Here is a 22,792-nt window from a genome sequence, read left to right on the forward strand (position 1 = left end):
TAGTTAAAGATCGACCCCGGACCTAACCGATTAGGTTATCTATAGACTCCAGACGCTGAAAGGACAAACGTTGTGAAAGTCTCTGTCCTGCTCTGTTCTGTTCTAATTACCGGTGTCTGCCATATATCTTAGTCCTGGGCCCAGTACAAACACATTCCTCTATTTGTTCCAAACTTCCTGAGCCCAACACAAACACATCCCCCCAAACATCCTAGAAACACCACCTAGAGAGCCCCTGATAAGGTCACAACCGTTTGTAGTTTTATTAAATGCGCGGGAACAAATAGAAACTGTTAATTGTATAACTTAGAATATTAACCAATTACCAATTGTGATACTGTGACCAAAAGAATTTCTTTGTACCTCTGTAACCTTACATATCCTGTATGCATCGGGCTATAAAAAGCGGGCATATGCATCATTTGGGGCCCTCTTGTATGTTGTAGAACGGAGGGACCAAGTTCGAACTTGCATTAAAGATCCTTGCCGCTTGGCTTTGACTCTGGACTCTGGTGGTCTTCTTCGGGGAACAAACGGTCTGGGCATAACAATTCTTAGTAGTAGCCATACCAATACTAGCACTAATACCAGTACCTAAGTACAACTAATAATAACAATGTTGGGGAATTCACTGTCTTAGAAAACTGCTGCCATGAATGCAGGAAGCTGGAAGCCATACTCTGATGTCATTAGGGTGACAACAGATGCCTGTTTCTTCCCCCATTTCCCAATTTCAGAGGGCAAGTACAGGGCCTTTTCTTTACATTCTGTACACTTACCTTCTGGGCTGCCTGAAGCCTACAGTTTCCTGATCAAATATGAGATTCTTCCATCTGGTAAATTATCCTCCATCAGAGACACCACGCCATGGGAATGTGCATGCCCCATGTAGAAGCTCAGTAGGGCACTTGGTGTGATATGACCAAAAGCTCCTACAGTATGAGTCAGGTGAGGGCAGGTACTGTTGGGTTGGCTTTGGACATAGTTCTAATTCCAGTAAGGATAAAACAGCCAATGGGGGATCCAGTCCAGGATTCTGCTCTGACAGTTGCTCTGAGAAACCCTGTGTGAAGCAGCTCAACTGCCAGCCCCGTGACTGTGCATGCATCCCTCCCGACCCTGCAGTTACAGACACATCAAGTAACCTCACTTGCAATCACCTTCCATCTAAGGCCCCATGTGAATATATATAATCTTTTCATTGAAAGGTATCAATGAAAAAGGAGGGAGAGGAGAGGGCAGATGAGACGCTTTAGTCCCATTCAGCACTTTTTACTTTCAGAGGACAGAAAAATGGCAACTCAAGGAAGTGTCTCTTCCCTCACATCTGACAAAGATTCGCTGAAGAACCGCACTGCATATCAAGAGAGCTGGCTGAGAGCACAGGCCAGTAGGTTGGGGCTCGAAATCACAGCTTTAGGTACCCTTCAGGCTGCAGCCAATGCCTCCTGCCCATCCTCCTCTCCATCAGTATCTACCTAGGGCAAATGCCAGACTTTGCTTCTTTATAAAACAGACTAGGCATGGTACATAACATAGTCTACATTTTGCTTGAATCTTATGTAAAAGAAGAGAGAGAAAACGCAATTCAATGTTTGCAAGGAAAATAAAATCTGTTTACATGCCAGTGACCTTGAGTGCAAATTATCTGCTACCTCAATCAAACATTGGAAGTTTGATTTTTCCTTTACTTCAATGAAGGGCAATAGGGGACTGAGTGTTTGAGACAGAATATAGGTACTAAGGTACCATTAGGTATTCTGCTCTTGTATCTGACTTCAGGAAACACTTTGTCCCAGCCAAACCAATGACTCATCCTATACCACCAGTGTTACAATAGGAGCTTGATTTGCCGCAGTAGAGCAAACAGCGCAACACTCCTTAGAAAAGCTCTGCTCCAGCATTTCTGGAAGATTAATTAAAGTCAGTGCAGGAAATGGAAAATCACTTTTACCATTTTACATTAAAGAGAGATGACCAAAACACAATTGAAAGTACCAAAGGCTTTAGTTCAGAAAACCAGTAAACATTTCTGCATTTGCTTGCTTTTGGTTACTGTTGTTTAGTTTTGTTTTGTTTTTTTTTTTTTCTTGGCATGTGACAAAAGATAGTATAGGTATCAGAGCCAGGGAGATTTTCAGGTATTCTGAGATTAGACATTCTAAAGAAGTGATAAAATTGCTAGCAACCATAGACCAACGGCAACTGGCAGAGTCTTTTGATTTAGATTTCATACTTGAATTCATTCAACAATTATTTATTACTTATCCACTATGAGACTTTATAGAAAATACTAAGATAATATAATATATTCCTAATGTAGTAAATAAGATAGGAAGTGATATACTCCATGAGAAGGGGGTGGTTATTTCAAGGATGGAATTATCATTTCTAAATGAAGGCAGCTTTCTTGTAGAAGGGAAAATGAATTGGCCTTGAAAGACGAATAAAACACAGAATGTTTGGAAATCAGAGAAAATTTTGAGTAATGAGCACAAATAAATGAAGGTGAAAAAACGCAGGGAGTCAGGGAGCAGAGGGTAATTAATGCTGCCTGCAGCAGAGGACACTCAGGAGAGATATCAGCTAGACTGGAAGGGCAGCTTAGGATGGGATTTGTGGGAGACTGTGAAACAGATTAAGCGCATGGCTATGTGGGAAATGTGTTCCACCTTCACGATTTGTGAGCAGGAGTTTTATTTAAAACTTTAACAAACAGAGCAGACAGGACAGCCACAGGGCTGGGCAAGGTCCTGGAGGCCCACTTCTGGGCCAGGTATTAACCCTTTCGTCGTGGACTGTAGGGTGGTATGGGGGTATCCCAAGAAGGGTTAGAACAGCTAGTGTGTGGGAAATGGGAGGCATTTGGGAGTCTGATGGAAATGACTATTTACCAATGAGTACAGAGTATTTCAGAATTTTACCACCTGATACAGCCACCCTGACATATATACTAGCTGAATTTTAGCAACAGAGTAAAAAACACATCTACATCAAAAGCAAATCTAAGCTGTGGACCTGTAGCCTGGACCTCTACTTGGATGTCCGTAGGTACCTCCGTATGTCTAAAACCAAACCCATCATGTTCTTTCCTAAATGTGTAACACCTTATGATTACTTCACAAAATGGGAGCATAAGTCATCCAAGTGCTCACACCAAAACTGTGGGGATCATTATCAGGCCCATAACATCATTGCCAGCATATGAACCCCGCTCCTGGTTTTAGGGAACCTCCATTATGTAAATTTTAATGGGAGCCAGGACTACTCCCTATTTCATACTCTATACTCCACATTTCACACTCTGTACTTCTGCCTTCAGAATCTTCTCAAGTTCCCAGAATGTTAGACTAGAAACCAATATAAGGTGGTCCTGAGTCTCAGGTAGTCTCCCATTTTCCCAGTAAGACAATCCTCCTGTCTCCCAGCAAAAGAGAAAAAGAAAAGTCTTTGGAAGACTTTTTGTTCAATTTAAATATATACTACTTTTGAACTCACGGACATAGAGAGCAGAAGCATGGTTCCAGAGGCCAGGAAGGGTAGTAAGAGGCTTTGAGGGAAAGGGGGATGGTTAATTGATACAAAAAAAAATAGTTAGAAAGAATGAATAAGACCTACTATTTGAAAGTACAATAGGGTGACTACAATCAATAACTGAATTGTACATTCTTAAATAACTTAAAGAGTGTAATTGGATTGTTTGTAACTCAAAGGATAAATGCTTCAGGGGATAGGTACCTCATTCTCCATGATGCTTATTTCACATTACACACCCATGTCAAAATGTCTTATGTACCCCATAAGTATATACACTTGCTATGTATCCACAAAAATAAAAAAATAAAAAAAAAGAAAGCCATTTTAAAAATCCAATGCTATTTTATACTGGATAACGTGCTATTTTGGAGAAAATTATAATAGATATTTGAGCAAAAAGCCAGGTGTTTTGTTTTTTAATATAGTGTATTTGTTTATAGACTAAGTTGCTACAAAAAAGAGGCTCCAAAATACAGTGACTTAAACAAGTTAGGAGTTCATTTCTCTCTCTTCTAACATTCCTTATGTTGATGAGCGGCACAGGACAAGTAGATGCTGCCACTCTTTCTATTCTTCCTATTTTGTTGTTCCACCATCCCCTAAGGCCTTGATCTTTGGTTGATCACCATCCCCTAAGGCCTTGATCTTTGGTTGATCACCATCTCCTAAGGCCTTGATCTTTGGTTGATCACCATCTCCTAAGGCCTTGATCTTGATCTATGTTTGAGGCTCCCTCAAGGGCACGACATCCACAGCCTACTCTTGAAGGGAGCGAGAGAAAGGCAAGGACAATTTCTTTTCTTTTAAGAGAGTGAGGCAGACACTGCTCACACCACTGTTAAGAATTTAGCTGGTGGACACAGCCCACTGTAGGGGAATCTGGGAGGTAGATTCTACCCAGCCATCCGTATTCTTTGCCAAAACATGGGGAAGTTCTGTTAGTGAAAAGGATAAAGGGAAAATAGATAGTGGGGAACATCAGGAGCTTCTCCAAACTTGGGACTCTCAAATGACAGTATCTATAGGATTTTCTCTGGGGTGGTTCATGCGCTTTAGGGTGCATCCCTCTACCCTTTACCTGGTGCACCAGGCTGCTTGTAGTCATCATGAAGTGTACAAACTTCCACGTACTCTTGTTTTCACATAGGGTCCTCGCTCCTCCCCTCCCTTGCCTGCTATCTTGTAGCCTGGTGGTCCTCTGATTTTCTTTTTCCAGAGGATGAACTTCTGGTTTTATGTGGTGGCAGAGGAGCCTTATTTCCCTATCAATCTGGAATGGGAGTAGGAAAATGGGGTTTAAGTGCTCCATGGACAGATTTTTCTCCTAAAATCCCTATCCTTGACCTCCCATCGCCTCTGCCTCCTGTGACCCCGACGTCTTTTCTGAGCTTTTCAGGGGTTCTTTGAGTGCTCATCCTTGCAGGAACGTAGGTTTGACCTTAATGCTTTCTCGCCATTCCTGCACCACTGTTCAGTCTTCATAAATCCTAGTTCAGGGCTACACATCTCCTAGTGTCACCAAAGCTTGCATGTCTATATCTTGTTCTCTTTATTATTTAGGGGATTTGGAAGAGGAGAAGGAAGTGAAAAATAGCTTTACTCTACGTGAAACTGGAAACATTTTCCTCATCTGTATATGATGCTATAACTGGAAATTTTATCTCAAGCCACAAATATCCATTTGCTTAAAATAAGGACAGTTTTATTTTTCCGTTCATCCTGTGGCTGTATACTCATGATATCCACAAAGTAACCACTAATTCTATTTCATTTTCAAGTGATTTTTAGAAGGTTTATTGGCAATGATATTCAAGATCTGCAATTGTGAAGTCATCCCCCACCCCAACACTCCACTAAATCTGTACTGAATTTCTTTGCTTCCTTTTATGATGATCTCCATAGGCATACAAACTAGCAGTGACAGAAGTAGTTTCAGGCTATTGTTTCTTACTTTGTCATTCAAAATAAAGTAAATCAGAGAGTAGCCTGTAATACAAAAGATTTTTAAAAATCTAAATATAAGGCAACTCTCTTTTTTCTGAGATATTTTTGGGGAACAAAACTTACTTTATATTTTGGCATGAAAGAACCAGACTTTCTTACACCCTCCTATTTTTGCTTATATGAGGCCATGTACACAGAACACGCCCTTCAGTTTCTCCCTCTGGCTCACTCCTACTCATCCTTCCAAACTCATTTCAGGTGCTGTCTCCTACAGGGAGCCTTCCTTGATCGCCTGATCACCTGATCACCTCCAAGAGCTCTTCCAAAGGCTGATCAGGTACTGCACCTGTGTGTTTCCATGGCACCCAATGTTACCCTTAAACTGCATTTCCTGTACTGTAATCTCTGGTTTATTTGTCAGTCTCCCCCACTAAACCATGAGCTCCTGGAGGGCAAGGTCCATGTCCTCCTTATCTTTACATTCCTAGCATCTACTAACCATGCCTGGAACATAGCAGTCTCTAGTTATGTATTCACTTATTAAATGAATAAGAGAAATGCCAGTTTCCAAAGAGAAACAAAAGTCCCTTGATAAAATTAGAGGCAGAGGAATTGAGAGGGGTAATTCACCTTAGTTGCTTTTATTCACTCATTCTCTCGGTGACTTTATTAATTGAGCAAGCACAGAAAACTTCTATAAGACTCAATGAAACAGAATTTCAGAAACTAAAGTTTATCTTGGAGAACTGAACCATTGATTGATGGTCAGATAAAAAGATGTATAAACTTGTGCTTTCAGAATTTCTTTTACTCAAGGCCCTTTGGTTGCAAGAAATAGAAATCCACTCAAGTTAGAAATGAGGACTAATGGATCCAGAAAGCACACAAGCCCTGTACTGAGTAACCACACTGGAGTGAAAAGCTAAGGAAATTTTCATAAACACTTTATAGTCTGCCCTTTTCCATAGGTCAGCCAGAAACACAAAAGAAAATGGCAATTATTATAACATGGACTTTGCAGGCTGAACAGCTGATAACGCTCTGAGCTCCTTTCCTGCTTTCCCCTACTGTACCCACCGTAATGCAGGCCCATCCATCATGCTGACAGCGTGGCAGGGCATCTGCAAACCTGGTGGGTGTGTGAATGGAATTAATCACAGCTGCACAGTGGAACTCTTGGGGGGGCGGGGCAGCACAGCTCACCAGACACATAAGAGTAAGTTTCTGAAATACGTTTAAGGAATGGCCTGAAGTCACAGAAGACAAACCTAAGAATCTTCTTTTTGAAGATCAAAATGGGAGTGGTGGCTCATGCCTGTAATCCTAGTGCTTTGGGAGGACTGCTTAAGGTAGAGTTTGAGACAAGCCTGGGCAATACAGCAAGATCCTGTTTCTACAAAAAAAATTAGCCAAGTGTCATGGCGCATGCTTGCAGTCCCAGCTACTAGGGAGGCTGAGGCAGGAGGATCGCTTGAACTAAGGAGTTGGAGGCTACAGTGAGTCACCATCACACTACTGCACTCCAGCCTGCATGACAAAGTGAGACCCTGTATTTAAGAAAAAGAAAAGGATCAGGCATGCAGTTGGCTAAACAGAAGAGCAACTGTGTCTGAGCTCTGCTTAAAATTGTGATTGGCCTCCTAATGCCAGAAAAAAAGGCAAACCAGGAAAAAACGTACAATACACAAAACAGTGTTGATGAGTTTTGTGTAATTTGTTCCTCCAAGGAATTTCTCTGTGGTACCCCACTCCCCCTCTCCAGTCTGTGTTAGGAATCCTCCTACCTAACCTCCACATGCTACAGTGCAATCCTTTGGCATATCTTTTATCACGGTGTTTTTTGTCCACGTCCTCCTTGATCTTCCCCACTTCCTGAGGTGGGGAATAATGCCATTTCTTATAACCCATTTCATATGCCTTTTGGGACAAGGAAAAGTATACATATCTAATAAATGAATACTATGTCTTACAGCTCTGTATTATCAGTGTCTAGTATGTGTCTGGAGCATATCAGATGGATGAATAAGAAAAAGAATAATTGAAATTAAAATATCTGGAATTTAATGGCCTTTTAAAAGTCCTGTTTAAAAAACCTGTCATAGGTTTAATCATTCCTCCTGACTTTCATCTCATTCATTTCACACACAAACAGCAGAACAGATGTTCATCGGTACTATCTAAAGTGTGCATATTCTAGAAGTCTATAATTTTGAGGTAATTATAAGATAAAGCTTTTTGTGTTAGTCTGGTGTTGTTAACACACAAGAGTCTGGGGCAGGGGGTGGGAGCAGGGGTCCCAGGACATGGGGAAGCTGAACGCTCATTGACTCTGAAGATGGCTAACTTTGTTATCACAAAGGTTGATTTAACTTGACAATATCTATCCTATTTCTAGGTTTAGACACTTGTTTTTAAGGTGCAAAGACAACCTGAATCCAGGTTCAGTCCTGCTTATTAAACGCAATGAGATGACATCTAGGTCATCTCAATTCAGCTAAACTTAGGGGACAGGGAGGTTTCGATGGCTCTCTGTATCATTCTTGGATGAAAACATTCTCAGATGAAACATGTCAACATGTACTTTGACATTAAAGGCCAGTCTCCACGTCTGCGAATGGTGCATGATGACACCCACTTCACAAGGCCATGCTAATCTCTTTCTTGTTTCCCCAAGGAAATAAAAATAACCTCTCAAATTATCTTCCCATAGACATCTCACAAAATGAAAGTTTCTAAGTTCTATAATATTATTATTAAATAATATTTATTATTATCATTTTTTGAGCCTGTCGTGCAGGCGGGAGTGCAGTGGCACCATCTTGGCTCACTGCAACCTCCGCCTCCCAGGTTCAAGTGATTCTCCTGCCTCAGCCTCCTGAGTAGCTGAGATTACAGGCACATACCACCATACCCGGCTAATTTTTGTATTTTTAGTACAGACGTGGTTTCACCATGTTGGCCAGGTAGGTCTCGAATTCCTGACCTCAAGTGACCTGCCCGCTTCGGCTTCCCAAAGTGCTGGGATTACAGGCACGAGCCACTACAACCCGCCTGAAGTGCTGATGTAATCTTTACATAAGTTTAGAAAACTCTGAACTTGGTACTTTTGGCGACTCCGTTTCCTAATCAGTGAAAGGAGGGACTTTGAACTAACTGATCTTTAAAACCCTAACTACAAATTTCAGGAAGGATGTAAACGGGCAGCTCACAAAAGAAATAAAAATGGCCAGTACACAGGTACAGATATTTTCTTTCTTTTTTTTTTTTTTTGAGACGGAGTCTTGCTCTGTCACCCAGGCTGGAGTGCAGTGGCGCGATCTTGGCTCACTGCAAGCTCCGCCTCCCGGGTTCACGCCATTCTCCTGCCCCAGTCTCCTGGGTAGCTGGGACTACAGGTGCCCACCACCATGCCCAGCTAATTTTTTGTATTTTTAGTAGAGATGGGGTTTCACCGTGTTAGTCAGGATGGTCTCGATCTCCTGACCCGCCTTGGCCTCCCAAAGTGCTGGGATTACAGGCACGAGCCACCGTGCCTGGCCACAGGTACAGATATTTTCAACATCAGTAGCAACCAAAAAAGTAAATTTACAAAATGAAATACCATCTTAAAAAAAAAATCAGATTGGCAAAGATAGAAAAAGAGTAATAATATCCTTCTTTAGCAGTGTCAGGAAGAATCATTTTCATCACTGTACAATATCTGGAGTGGCTATTTGGCAATATGTATCAAAAGTCCTAAAATAACGTGGCAGAGTGTATTTTCCAGAAATGGCTGCACCGCTATATCCATCCTCTCCATGTTCTTACAATGAGTTGTTGATGCTGCTCCATTGACAGGTGGGAGTCTATGTGACCTGCTCCACCTGGGTGGGCCTGTGACTGTAGTGGAAGGGATGCTGCATGGTTTCCAAGGCTAAGTTAGAAAAGAGGACAATGCTTCCACCTGCAGCTCTACTGGGACACAAGGCTTTGAAGCCCTAAGTGGCCATGTAAGAAGTCCAGCTACCCTGAAGCCAACATGTAGAGAGACCACATACAGAGAAAGATGCCAGAGGGATGCCAGCTGCCATAGCTGTTCTAGCCCCCTGCTCTTTGACTCTTCCCAGCACTGGCAACACACATGTGAGTGAAAGAGCCTTCAGAAGATTCCAGCCTGCAGTCTTCAAGCCTCCCCAGCCAATGTCAATTGGAGTAGACATAAGTTGTCTTGACTGAGTCATATCCAGACTGCAGATTCGTGAGTAAATTAAATGTGGTTGTTGTTTTAAGTACTCAGTTTTGGGGCAGTTTGTTATGTAGCACTGGATAACTAGAAAATTATGTAGACTGCTGGGTTAAAAGACATTTATATATCTGGATGGATAAATAATTAGTTCAGAGGTAGTTGTTACATAGCACTAGATAACTAGATTATACAATACATATAACATATATTTTCATGTTATAGATATAACATTTATAATATGTGAAAGTATATATTGCTAGGTTATAAGATATCTATACATATCGCCTATATTTATACATACTATACATATATGCCCATATTTACATCTACTGACTGATTCATCCATTGCTCTATCTACATATGTGTGTGTGTGTGTGTGTGTGTGTGTATATATATATATTTTTAACCTAGATGTGAATTTCTGCTAGGAAAATACTTAGAAAGTATACAAAAATATGGTTACATGGCATTCTTTCTAAAACTAAATACTGTGAAACCATTTAAAATGCTCAGCAACAGGCAAATGATTAAACATTTTATATGCATATAATCAATAATAGGTAGTCAAAAAAAGTGATAACGTGAAGCTGCATTTACTGACAAGCTAGTGAGTAATGAATCCAAATTTTGATTAAAATCAAATCAAAATCAACCCAATTCTTTGCACCTAAGGTCCATCTTTCTTACCAATTTTTTATAGGACTTAAATGCATACAAGTGAATTTAATCTATAAAAAACTAGATTAATCATACTCATCATGGCTCAAGCCTGGGTCTCTTTAAATTATGTATTTATTTACACAAAGACATTAATGCATATTGGTTTCATTTTAATAAAAAGGAATTATAATCTGTAACTCATTCTATAATTTGTTTTCTTCATTTTATTATATATATCATAGATATCCCTCCAGGCCACATATTTAAATTTAACTCATTCTTTCAACCTTTCCCCCTATTAATGGACATTTCAGTTATTCCAGGTTTTTTCTTTTATATCACTATAAGCAATGTTAAAATAAATAAAGATATTCATACATCTTAGGCACTGATGCTTTTATTTCTATAGCATAAATTCTAAATTATGAGATTGCTGGGTCAGTGTGAATTGAAATGTTAATATACATTGCTAAATTACATTTCAAAGGGGTTATAGCAATTCATACTCCAAAAAGTGATGCATGAGATTTCCCTGAATCTTCACCAACAACACATCCCTCCCAATCTCTGATTGGTGGGAAATGGTCTGAAGTTATGCATTTTTAACATATTTAAAATATAAACATTTGCAATACATTGCAAATATATTTTTTTCTGTTTGCTTTTTAACTTTTCTCATGGCATATTTTGCAGCACAAAAGTTTTTTTTTTTCAGTCTTTGAAAATATTTTTATTGGTTGCATCTAAATTAATCAATCTTTTTTTTTTTGAATAGAGGTACATATTTTTCTTTTTTTTTTGCAGTTTCTTTTTTTTTATTATTATTATACTTTAAGTTCTAGGGTACATGTGCATAACGTGCAGGTTTGTTACATATGTATACTTGTGCCATGTTGGTGTGCTGCACCCATCAACTCGTCAGCACCCATCAACTGGTCATTTACATCAGGTATAACTCCCAATGCAATCCCTCCCCCCTCCCCCCTCCACATGATAGGCCCCAGTGTGTGATGTTCCCCTTCCCGAGTCCAAGTGATCTCATTGTTCAGTTCCCACCTATGAGTGAGAACATGCGGTGTTTGGTTTTCTGTTCTTGTGATAGTTTGCTAAGAATGATGGCTTCCAGCTGCATCCATGTCCCTACAAAGGACACAAACTCATCCTTTTTTATGGCTGCATAGTATTCCGTGGTGTATATGTGCCACGTTTTCTTAAAAATTAATCTTTCTTTTGCTGCCCATTTTCAAGGTATTGAGCATTCTTTAGTTTCCTTCCCCACACCCTGTTTTCTCACGTCATTGAGCCATCGTCCTATGTGACTCCTGGTTCCCATATGTCATCTCTGCCCCACAGTGGCCCACCTGTGTGAGTAGTTCAAGGCTGACATCTCTTCTGACTGGTTAGTGCCTAGTCCTGCCAATATTCAGTGCTGAATTTTGAATGTCGTCTCTGACTGAAATTAGTTTCCTTAGCCACTGTGTTTGCTCAGGATGCCACAATAAAGTACCACAACATAGGAGGCTTAAACAAAAGATGTTGATTCTCCCTCAGTTCTTAGAGGGGAAGTCTGAGATCAAAGGCCATGTTCCCTCTGAAGGCCCTAGGGGAAGATCTTTCCTTTCCTCTTCCAGCTTCAGGTGGTGGCTGGCGATCTTTGGTGTTCTTTGGCTTGTAGACACATCACTCCAGTCTCTTCACATAGCCTTCACATCCTCTTCCTTGAGCATGTTTTTCTCTCCAAAGTCTCCCTTTTAAAGACATCAGTCATGCTGGATTAGGGCCCACCCTAAGGACCTTACTATAACTGCATCACCTTTGTAAAGACCCTGTTTTTATTAAGTAAGGTCACATTCTGAGGTCCTGCGGATTAAGATTCCAACATAGCATTTTTCAAGGACACAATTCAGTTCTTAACAGCCACCAGCTACCCAGCCCAGATAACTTAGGCTGTGGTGGAGGCCCAGATTCATGCACAGATGGTGGGCAGGGCAAACCCACAGTCGGTAAATAGGTTCTTGTCTTAGAACTCTGGCCGGAGAAAGCATGCCCTCTTGAACTCCTCCTTCCCAACCCTTGTCTTGTAGATGCATCTACACAGATAAAGATGCATGTAGTTTGTCTTTTCCTGTGTGAATGGGATCATAAAAGTTTTAAATTTTCTATAGCCAAACCAATCCATTTTTCCCTGCATGGTTGCTTAGACCTTTGTTTCAAAAGCTGAATCTACTATCAACAATGAGCATTTGTGGATGTGGGAGCAGTTAACAGACTAATCTGGACATGGTCATACTTTCTACTCTAAGCATGTGGTGTGTGACCTTCAATTAGTACTTTGCTGCCACTGTCCTGAGAGACTGTACACTTGTGCAACTGTGAGTTCTAGACAAATGGTTTGTCTGATACTTTTGTTCAAAGAGAGCAATTCCACTACTCAAAAAACTTAGCTTTTACTGATAGAGACGTGAGCTGGTATTTAATGAGTCTGTAGCACTACAGAGCATGCTAATTTCTTTCTTGTTTCCCCAGGGAAATAAAAATAACCTCTAAAATTATCTTCCCATAGACATCTCACAAAATGAAAGCTTCCAAGTTCTGTAATATTTCATTGTTCCTAAACAGAATCCTTAAATGGTTTATGCAAATCCAGGTGGCTCCAGCCTTAGATGTCTTATCTGTTTTTGATGAAAGCTCTGACTTGACAAATACCCCCAAGATGTATTGCTTTATGGCATTTGGTCAGATAAGACTTAACGGGAGCTTTTACAATTTTTTCCCGTAGTCCCACTATATCTTTAAGGATACAATCATGTGAATATAGGGTAAGGCATTTTATTTCTTTTAAAATCCATAGTTTGTAGACACGTTAAAGTCTACTATATCACAATGTGCATACAAATGCAATGAATTGTTGAAAACATGCCCTTAAACCCAACAGGACTCTACTCTATGAATTAAATTGGAGGTGGAACAGAGGGTGTATCTTGCCTAAATTCCTGTTTGTGCTTAGCAGAAAATCAGTTCCCGTGGCTTTCATAGCACCACTATACTAATTTCTAAGCCTATATTTTCAGCTTTAGTCTGCTACTTATGCTCCAGTTGTCTACTGAAACATTTTCACTTGAAGCCACATCATATATAATTGTCATATGAAAACGAATTAATCAATACCCCCACCGTTTCCCAGTTTCTAGTACCACTAAGGCTTTAAACCTGGTGGTTACCTTTGTCCTATTCCATGCCTTTCCTTTACCCTATCAAGTCCTGGCTCTTTAACCATTCTTGGTTGACTCTTTAATCATTTTTCTCTAAGCTTTGTTTCACTATTTTCCCTTTTTACAAAATAATATTTTATTATAACAAACAGAGTTTAAAAATTTATGGAATCACCACACAATGTTCATAGCAGTGTTATCTATCATTGTTGATAAGTGGGAACAACCTAAATAAATATCCATCAACTGATAAATAAAAAGATGTTATACAGATCCACACAATGGAAAATATTATTCAGTCATAAGAGGAATGAAGTACTTATTCATGCTACAGTATGGATGAACCTTCACATTACGCTATGTGAAAGAAGCCAGAGTAATTCCATTTATTCTGATAGTCTGATAAGGCAAAACCAGGGGACAGAAAACAGGTCAGTGATTGCCAGGGTCTATCAGAGAGGAGGAACACGGAGTGATTGCTACTGAGTATCAATTTGTTTCAAGGGTGATGAAAACTCTAAAATTGGATAGTGGTGATGGCTGCATGACACTGTGAATATAGTAAAAAAACACTGAGTTGTATACTTTAAAAGGGTGAATTTTTGGGTATGTGAATTATATCTCAATAAAGCTATTATTAAAAATGATGGACTCTACTAGATCTAGTGAGTCCAGAGAGATTGCAGGATACATCAATATATAGAAATCAACTGTCTTTCTACATAACAAACAACTGAAAATTGAAATTATAAAAATGACACCATTTGTAAAATAGAACATACTTAGGGATAAATCTGACAAAAGATGTGAAAGATCTGTACGCTGAAAACTACAAAACAATTATAAGAGAAATAAAAACTAACCTAAATAATTGGAGAGATATACCATATACATGGTTTGGAAGACTCAATATTGTTATTAATTCTCCCCAAATTGACTTATAGATTCAACACAATCCCAATCAAATTCTCATCAGGCAGTTTTGTTGAAGTTGACTGATTCTCAAATTCATATGAAACTGCGAAGTAGCTAAAGTTGCCAAAAGAGGTTTTTAAAAGATGAAGAAAACTGGGGAAATAACACTATCTGACTTTAAGTCTTATAAAGGCGCAGTAATCAAGTAATACAGTGTGGTATTGGCATAAAAATAAAATCAGATAAAAGATAAAAGACAAATCAGAAGACAAGAAAGATAAACAATACAGAGTCCAGCTTATGTATATACTGACAACTGATTTTTGACCAAAGATGTAAAGGCAATTTAGTGAAGAAATGTTAGACTTTTCAACAAATGATGGTTTAAAAAAACCCTGTATATTCCTATGCACGGCGATGCATGTCCATAGCCTTAGCTACTCAGGAGACTGAGGCAGGTGGGTCTCTTGAGCCCAGGAGTTCAGTCTGGGCAATATAGCAAGGCCCTGTCTCTAAAAATAAAATAAAATAAAATTTAAAACCTGTCCTGCCAAAGATACTTTTAAGAGACTGAAATTATAAGTTATAGACTTGGAGAAGATATTGATAAATTCTATACCTAACACAGCATTTGAATCCAAAATATATTTTAAAACTCACCCAAGTTAATATAAGTAAACAAATCATCTAATTAAAAACTGAGAAAAGATATGAACATTTCACAAAGTAGATATACAAATGGTAAATAAGCACATGAAAAACATGTTATGTAAAACTAGTTATTAAGAAAGATGCATGTTTTAAGCCTGTAATCCCAGCACTTAGGGATGCTGAGGTGGGTGGGTCCCTTGAGGTCAGGAGTTCAAGACCAGCCTGGTCGATATGGTGAAACCCTGTTTCTACTAAAATACAAAAAAAAAAAAAAAAAAAATTAGCTGGGCCTGCTGGCAGGCACCTGTAATCCCAACTGCTTGGGAGGCTGAGGCAGGAGAATCTCTTGAAACCAGGAGGCAGAGTTTGCAGTGAGCCGAGATCGCGCCACTGCACTCCAGCCTGGGTGACAGAGTGAGACTCCATCTCAAAAAAAAAAAAAAAAAAAGAAAGACACATGTTTTAAACTATAGTGCTAAGCACCTATTACATTAGCTAAAACTACAAAAACACTGTATGCTAAATGTTGGCAAGGATGTGGCAAAAGGGACCTCATATACTGTGATGGGAATGCAACTTTGGAAAACACGTGGGTAATTGCTTAAAAAGTTAAGCATACATCTACCTTAGGATCCAGCCATTTCACTCCTAGGTATTTACCCAAGAGAAATGAAAACATGCCCAACCAAAATGAAAGACATTTAGAATATTCACAGAAGCTCCAAATAGGAAACAATGCAAATGTCCGTCAAGAGGGGATAAACAAATTGTGGTATAACCAAACAATGGAATACTACTTGGTGATAAAAAGGAATTAACTTGGCAATAAAAAGGAACATTAGAGCATTTGTACATGCTATAACATAGAGAGTTGAGTTAAACAGAATAATTATGTTGACTTTAAAAAGGCAGATAAAAAAGAGAACATACTGTATGATTCCATTATATAAAATTCCATTATATAAAATTCTAGAAAATGTAAACTAATCTATAGTGACAGGAAGCAGATTAGTGGTTGCCTGGGGATGAGTAGGAGAGCAGAAACACAAAGGGGTAAGGAGCAGGAAGACGGAATTACTGTACATATGCTCCTACCATGGGAGAGTTGAGTTGGCTTTCATTTTTCTCCGTGTTTTTAACTTATTATAACTGCAATAAACACTATTATTCACCAGTATTTTTTGTACATCCTTAGGTATTTCTTCATGGTGCATAGTATATACACAACACACGTTCTTCAGTGACTTAATCATTGGAAGGTCCATTTTATAGCTGCTCGAATATAAAGTTTGAATACCTAAATTGCTGGGTCAAAGAACAGCCACATTTTAACACTTGATGAGTTTTGAAAAATGGACACCAGCTTCCAGATCAAGAAATCCAACAGCAGCATCTAGAAGTCTTCTCATGCTCCCTATCCTGACTTGGTTTTTCCTGTACTTTATGGAAATGGAAATGGAATCACGAAGCATGCACTCTTTCGTATCTGGCTTGTGTATGCTTGTGGATTGCTCATTACCATTGCTGCTTTGCATTCTTTGTGAGAATCCACATATTTATCTCAACTTAGGTTGATAGGCATTTGGGTAGTTTCTCATTCTTCCTATTATTAGTGTTGGTCTTATAACACTCCACAGCATGTCTTTCAGTGAATAAACGCATGCATTTCTGCTGGGTATTCACAGGAGTGGAGCTGCTGGGTTACACATGCCTACAGTCAGCTTTAGAAGATAAGCAACAGAAGCTTTTAATATTAGAGAACAGGCAGAAACATACATTTTTAATATTTGCATGATATTTATTTAACAAGTAATTTCATTAGTGAATACTTATTGAGCACCTACCAATGTCCAGGCATTGAGCAATGTGTTGGATATGTATTGCTGGACAATAGATACTGCCTCTTCTCTTGGGGCACTTAGAAAAAAATCTATATTCTAGGGTTAAACAGAAAGTCAGGATAAACTCAGTGTCTGTGTGTGTGTCTGTGTGTGTGTCTGTGTGAGCGTGTGTGTGTGTGTATTTCAAAACTATGTTAAAATATCACGATGTTCAAGAACGTAGCCTAGAAGGAAAATAAATCAGAAGAAGTGTAAGAGTGATTCCCTTCAGGTAAAGTGTTTGTTAACAATTTTTTCTTTTTCTTTTTCATTTTTTTGTTTTGTTTTTTACTTTTCTATATTTTCCAGGAAAACCAACCATATTAAATTCCACATATATATGGTGGTCCAAGTCCATAAGGTACCTACCTGAAGACAGCCATGATGTTCAGAAGCGATGACATTCTCCAATCGACAAGGAATTTAGTCAGTACTTTGTTGAGCAACTGATACTGAATTCTGTGTCACAAAACCTTGAATAAACTTATTTATGTTGTTATATTTTGTTGTAGTTGTAGGCTCACAGAAAATAAGAATTGAAAGAAATGCTGGAATGCATTTAGTTCACCTGCTTGCAAATACTGTCAGTTCTGAAGACTTTTATTTGAAATTTTATACAGAAACCTAATATATACAAGAGAGAGACTTGCAGCACTCTGAAGACCTTAGGAGCCTAAGCTCAGTCCTCTGTGACAGGTCCTAAGTGCCAAGAATCTTTCAGAAACTGCTTGAAAACCATTGTTCAGGTTCAATCCCTTCATTTTCTAGAACAAGAAGCTAAAGCAAGGCTATGAGGCAAGTTAGCTGCATAACTAGACCTTCTGACTCCATTTCATTTTTTCTAACACACCACTACTTTTTGAGTAGGAACAATGACAATGACCTGTGTCTTTGTGTCCCCCACTGGGGCCACCACAGACAGATAGCAGTGATTAGTACATGCTGTTTAATAGAAAAATTGATATATACCTGCTTTTCAACTTGAAAGGGCCAAATCACCACCCATGGTTCATTACATGCAGAAAAGCCCTGCATGCTTTTATCAAAGGAGCTAAGGGTCACCTCAGTCACCATACCTAACCTGCTTAGCTGGCACCAAGGACGTCCCCCAAAATCAATAAGAAGATGAAGATGTTAAACAGTAAAGCAGCTGGGGTATGTAATGGACTTAAAACCACAAAGAGGAAGAAGACCTATACTGAAGAAAGTTCTTCCTGCCCGGGGCAATTAATGTGGTGAAAAGATGGGGAGAGACATGAACTATTTTCATGCTTTAATGGGAAGATAAAAGACACAAGGAAATAACAAGCAGAAAATCCATAGTGCAGGGGCAAACACAAAGACATGCTTTTCTTTTTCCAAACAAAATTTGTAATTGCTAAGCAGTAATACTTGCTCAAAGTTTTACCCTATTAGTTGTTTTTCCATCATTATAAAGAAACTGAGTCCTGGAGAGCTGTAATAAGACATCCAGTGATAAATCACAGAGTTGTGCAGGGGCAGCAATGGAAGCAATGAAGATGAAAATGAGCTCCTGCATTCTGCTATACACCTTACCCCTGGCTGAGTTTGCAAAAAGGCAAGCTTCCCTTTATTCAGAAGGTACCATACAGTACATTTAGAAAGGATGTTTACAGTGATGATCATGAGTGGTATTTGTATCAGCTAAGAAGCATCAGGATATATGTTCAATACAGTTTTATTGTGGATTTCTTATTGTGTTTGAGTTATTCCTCAGTTGGTAATCCATACATGGCATGGTAGAGGTCCTTTTCCATTTATTCACATGTATCTTAGTCCATTCAGGCTGCTAAAACAAAATACCTTAGACTGTGTAATTTATAAACAATAAACATTTATTTCTTATGGTCATAGAGGCTGGGAAGTCCAAGATCAAGGTGCCAGAATATTCACTGTCCGGCAAGAGCCCTGTTCCTCACAAATGACGCCTTCTTGCTGCCTTCTCATATGGCAGAAGGGCAAAGAAGGGCCAAACATGGTGTCCTCACAGAGCGGAAGAGATAGAAGGGCAAAAGGAGCTCTAGGCCAAAAGGGCATAAATCCCATTCATAAGGGCAGACCCACCTCCCAAAGGCCCCACCTTCTAATATCATCACCGTGGGGATTAGGTTCCAACATAATGAATTTTGGAGAAACACATACATTCAAACCACCCCACTGTGCTACTGAAACAAGCTGTCTCTGCTGTTTAGCTTTGCCCATTACAATTCATTTTGCTTATGCCTGCGAGCACAATTTTCCTGCATCACCACTGTTATAGTATCACTGCAATTTCTTACATTTGTGGAGAACCTTATGTATGACTTTCAAAACATTTTTCACAACTATTTTCTCACTTTATCCTCATCACATCTCTGCGATATGTACTTGTCATTTGTCAAATACATAGGCTTGAGGATTTTATATGATGACTCTGAGGTCTCATAGTCAATAAATGGCAGGATTGAAACAGGAACCTTTAACTTCTGGGTTTTAGTCCATCATTCTTCTATCACAACATACTTTTCACTAACCTACATAAAGCACCATGAGATGTTCTCTGCTGTCCTCTTGATAAAATTCCACAACCTCAGTGTGGCTTTTCAGGTCCTCCTCAATCTGGTGCCTTCTTCACCTGTCTGACCTTCTCTCCCATTTCTCTGCAACCCACACTAGCTGCTTCCCTCATAACAGTAACACCCTCACCTGGAATGCCTTCCATTCTTGGTTTCTACATAACCCAATTCTTTTTTTTTTTTTTGGTAGAGATGGGGTCTCGTTATGTTAACCAGGCTGGTCTTGAACTCCTGGGCTCCAGCGATCCTCCCACCTTGGCCTCCCAAACTACTGAGATTATGGGATTACAGGCATGAGCTACCATCCTGGCCTACCTAGGCAAATTCTGTATAGCCTTCAAGGCTTAGCACATGTGTCTGGTAGATATAATCTTCTACCTAGGCAATTAATGCCTGAATTATATATTTTAACATTTAATTATACTCAATATAATTTACAGTAAATCACAGTTGTTAAATTTAATGTACTGAAGTCTTGTTTCTGTTAGAAGACCAAATTTTTTTTTTTTTTGTAGAGAGTGTTATAATATACTTTTATCCATGAACATATACCATTGTCCAGTACAGATTAAGTACACAGTAACAAAAGTCAGGGAAATTTTTGTTTCTGTACATTGCCTAGCATCATATGAGGACACGGTCCCTGAAATGACTGGGGTTAGCAGGAGAGGCAGAATTTCAGTCTCGGAGTAACGGGGGTACCAGGAAGGCTCCAAGGTAGGGACAGGGTAGAGGCCTAGGACCCGAAATTGGGTATACACCAAAAGGAGAACACGCAGCATGGCTGACCTGATGCTCCTTACATATATCCTGCTTTGGAAAGAATTAGCTTCAATACTGAGCCAGGTCTAAACTATAGGTAGAGGGTAAGTGGTTCCTAAAAGGCAGGGAGAGGGAAAGAAAAAAAGAAGGAGAATACGACCAGGCAGACCACTGGTGGATTGTGTCCTAGGACACAGTTACCTCCTGTAAGGCAGTTTGTATTGCGAGATATAACACACTTCTTGCTGATCATGAGAAACAGCACTCATTTAAAAAACCCAGGTGATTCTCTAAATCAAAGTGTGGCCCATATTTGTTGTTTTAAATAAAGTTTTATTGGAATACCCATTTGTTTAAGCCCTGCCTGTGGCTATTTGTGCACTGCGAAGATGGAGTTGAACAGTCGCAGCCAGTCTACGTGGCCCGCAAAGCCTAAAATATTTACTATCTGGCCCTTGACAAAAGTTGGCCGATCTCTGCTCTAAAATCTAGTTCTGCCTTTTATAAGGGGATCATAAAGCAATTTTTGGCAAGGGAGACCCAGAAGCTGTCAGTAGATTCAGAAAGACCAGGAAGTTTCCTTCTGTTATTAATGATGTGTTGTTGTATGACTTTATCACTTAACCACTCTAACTTAGTGTATCTATCAGTGAAATTGAGATTCTTACTCTTGTGTCTCAGGCCTGAAATTTTCTAGCACTTTTGTATTGTGTCTGGCTGTGATTATTCCCTAATGCTCATGTTCAGAAGAAATGTTACGAGCAGAAAAAGAAAATGAGTTCTTTATATAATAGTCACACTATTTACAGCAATAATTAGCTTATCTGACCACAGGAAGTAGCAGATTTTGAGTTAACAAAAGTTTATCTCTCACATTATAATGACCAGTTTTATTGGAATCCTGTTTTAGTCCATTTGTGTTGCTATAAAGGAACATCCCAGGTTGAGTAATTTATAAAGAAAGGAGCTTTATTTGGCTCACACATCTGCAGGCTGTATAAGAAGTATGGTGCCAGTATCTGCTTGGCTTCTGGTGAGGGGTCGGGCTACTTCCACTTATGATGTAAGGCGAAGGGACACTGGTAAGTGTTGTGATCACATGGCAAAGGAGAAGAAGCCAGAGGGAGGAAGGAAGGGAGAGAGAGAGAGAACAAGAGAAAGAGAGAGAGAGAGAGAAAGACGCACACACACACAGAGAAAGAGACACAGAGAGAGAGAGGTGTGAAGGAGAGCAAAAGAAAGAGGGAAGGAAGGCAGGTGCCAGGCTCTTTTTAACAACCAGCTCCTCGGAACAAATAGAGAACTCACTCACCTTTCCTTGCCCCACAGGGAGGGCATTCACCTATTCATGAGGGATTCACCCCCTACCATGTCCCAAACACCTCCCATTAGGCCCCATGTCCAACACTGGAGATCAAATTTCAACATGAGGTTTGGGGGACAAACATCAAAACTACAGCACTATCTTAAACGGATTTCTCAAATTTTCTCTTAGCAACAGAGCATACAGAACAAAATTTTACCCTTTTTTGTTAACTCAGAATCATCATAATGAAATTTACTGCACTATAGACCTCTGGAGTCCCTAAGGAATGGAGGTTAATTGAGCCAACACAAAAGGGCCAAGAAAACTCATTTCATCGCTCTTGTATCTGCATTTCTCCTCTCTCATTCTCAGCAGCTGATCTGCAATGGAATATACCAGGACTGAAAGGTGATCTATATCAACCACCAATCTCACAACACAATTCCTAGATCCCAAACAATGTGCCCATCTAATGGGATGGTTTGGTCTAGTTTAGTTCACCAAATCGTCAAATATTTATAATGTGCCTCCTCTGGGATAGTCAGAGTCCTACATTCAGTGATGATTAAGGCAGGATTTCTGCCCTTAAGGAACATGACTCCAACCTTGGTAGAAAATCCGATGTGACCATATGTGGATAAGAAGGCCCCACTTCTTACAACTTCACATTTTGCTATTATGCTCATTCAGGCCCAATATTTCACTTTCAGAGTTCCATTCACACATTCATTGTATTTTCCGGTGACACTGAATAATATCTAAATGGACAAGTAGAAAGTTGAAGAGCAGGATGGAAAGCAAATTCAGGATTCTGCCTTACAGCAACAGCTTGAAGATGTGACTTCCAAGAATGGGTTCTACCTAAAAATGGAGACTTCCTTGTATTATACAGTAATATCTCAAAAATTATTTCACAGCTAATGTTATGATCTTGAATTACTTCCTAAAGGCCCAGGAAGACATTAGATAGACTGAGCATGATAATCCTGCTTCACTAACTGGTCACTCCTGTCTCACTTTCACAATGATGAACGAAAGGGAAGTCCTAAATATTTCTACCTAATCAAGTATAGTAAATCAAGCTGTATGGTTTTTTCCCTTTATAGTAAGACTTTAGGCACCCC

The 22,792-nt window shown here is 39.5% G+C and overlaps 1 protein-coding gene across 6 annotated transcripts in view; it reads right to left on the bottom strand.

Annotated features, from left to right (window-relative positions):
• Positions 1-22,792, bottom strand: part of CRACD (capping protein inhibiting regulator of actin dynamics) — a 285,912-nt gene that overhangs the window by 83,612 nt on the left and 179,508 nt on the right. The window contains exon 1 of one of the 6 annotated variants that reach the window (XM_017849275.1): positions 780-989. The exons of the other annotated variants lie outside the window; for them this stretch is intronic. The gene's annotated coding sequence lies outside the window, so the exon portion shown is untranslated. Of the gene's footprint in view, positions 1-779; positions 990-22,792 lie in introns of those variants that run through there. 6 annotated transcript variants of the gene reach the window in all.

This window comes from Rhinopithecus bieti, unplaced genomic scaffold (assembly GCF_001698545.2).
Source record: "Rhinopithecus bieti isolate Rb0 unplaced genomic scaffold, ASM169854v2 scaffold_31527, whole genome shotgun sequence".
In the NCBI taxonomy this organism is placed as follows: domain Eukaryota; kingdom Metazoa; phylum Chordata; class Mammalia; order Primates; family Cercopithecidae; genus Rhinopithecus; species Rhinopithecus bieti.